The following is a 1811-nucleotide window of genomic DNA, read 5'->3' on the forward strand; positions in this document are numbered from 1 at the left end:
ACTGCGCTCACACACACGTGGTACAGCTGACTGCACACCTAGGCTGCATCGTACAGCTTAGTGGTCCTAGGCTAGGAGCCTGCACAGCAGGTTACTGTACCAAACAACGTAGATTAAATCAGGCACGAGAGAAAGTGAGGGCATGAAGAGCCTGGGTAAACGAGATGGATGAGGCTGCTAGTGTAACACAGCATACTTTTTAAAAAATAGGTATAAAGCGTACACTCCACCATAACGATAAAAAGTGTAGTATAGTAAATATTATAAACTATTAATATAGTCTTTTATTATCAAGTATTATGTACTGTGTAATTGTATGTGCTCTACTTTTTTTATATGACCGGCAACACAGTAGGTTTGTTTGCACCAGCATCACCACAAACACTCGAGTAATGCATGTGTTACATGGGCATGATGTCACTAGGTGATGGAAATTTTTCAGCTCCGTTATTATTTTATGGAACCACTAGAGGCCCGGTGCACAAAAATTGGTGCACTCGGGGGGGTCCCTCAGCCCGGCCTATGCCTTCTTGCAGTGTGGAACCCCTCGGAGGATGTCCACCCCAGTGGGGACCCTCACCCAATTGAAACTTTGTTGCTTTGAGTGGAGCTCAGAGCCGGCTCCTGCTCACTCCAGCTCCATGGCCACGGCTGGCTGAAAGCAGGTATCTGGGGTTTATTTACCTTCTATAATTGAAACTTTGTTGCTTTGAGTGGAGCTCAGAGCCGGCTCCTGCTCACTCCAGCTCCATGGCCACGGCTGGCTGAAAGCAGGTATCTGGGGTTTATTTACCTTCTATAATTGAAACTTTGTTGCTTTGAGTGGAGCTCAGAGCCGGCTCCTGCTCACTCCAGCTCCATGGCCACGGCTGGCTGAAAGCAGGTATCTGGGGTTTATTTACCTTCTATAATTGAAACTTTGTTGCTTTGAGTGGAGCTCAGAGCCGGCTCCTGCTCACTCCAGCTCCATGGCCACGGCTGGCTGAAAGCAGGTATCTGAGGTTTATTTACCTTCTATAATTGAAACTTTGTTGCTTTCAGTGGAGCTCAGAGCTGGCTGCCACAGACGGGGAAGCTTGGCTTCCTCCATCATTGGAGCAAGCAAGCGTCCTGCTCACTCCAGCTCGTGGCTGCCGGCCGCCATCTTGGTTGGGTTAATTTGCATATAGTCGCTCTGATTGGCTGGTGGGCTTGGCTTAAGGTGTAGGGAAGATACAGTCAATTTGCATGTTTGTCTTTTATTAGTGTAGATTGACTTTTATTAGTGTAGATGGTTGTATGTGTGGTGCCTTGTCAGCTCAAACATGGTTATGTGGCACAGGAGCTATCTTATAATATCAAAGACAGAATCATGTTAATCTCCTCATGGTAATCTCATTTACTCAGCTCGCTTTATTTCCATTCTTCTTAAAAATCCCATTAAGACTCTAAATAATCTTTGTATGACTAAATATAGAGATTACATTTTAATCTTTACAATTTTCTTTCCCCCATACAACCTCTATGCCATTTGGCACTGCTAACCTATTCCACCTTGTTGAACTCTTGAAAATACTCACCTGTGATGGTGCTCTCCAAGTTTTCCTCCCAGCTCCCTAGATGCTACTGCCTAGTAGTTCTATATGGGCATCTCTTCCTGGGTTTGTTTAAATACTAGTGTTCTCTAATCTCCTACCCCCACCCCGTAGTCACAGTTTACACCTTTATGCCAATGATGCCCACATTTATAACTACCCCTCTGTAACTACCTACCATGTCCTCTTGATGTCCCATAAGCACTCAAATAAAACATCCCAGCCGAAACCGGTTTG

The 1811-nt window shown here is 45.2% G+C and overlaps 1 protein-coding gene across 1 annotated transcript in view; it reads left to right on the forward strand.

Annotated features, from left to right (window-relative positions):
• The first annotated feature begins 644 nt into the window (after positions 1-644).
• The window catches only part of RPAP3 (RNA polymerase II associated protein 3), a 33645-nt gene continuing 32478 nt past the window's right edge, over positions 645-1811 (forward strand). Inside the window, exon 1 of the mRNA XM_005877395.2 lies at positions 645-665. The gene's annotated coding sequence lies outside the window, so the exon portion shown is untranslated. The remainder of the gene's footprint in view (positions 666-1811) is intronic.

This window comes from Myotis brandtii, unplaced genomic scaffold (assembly GCF_000412655.1).
Source record: "Myotis brandtii unplaced genomic scaffold, ASM41265v1 scaffold517, whole genome shotgun sequence".
Classification (NCBI taxonomy): Eukaryota; Metazoa; Chordata; class Mammalia; order Chiroptera; family Vespertilionidae; genus Myotis; species Myotis brandtii.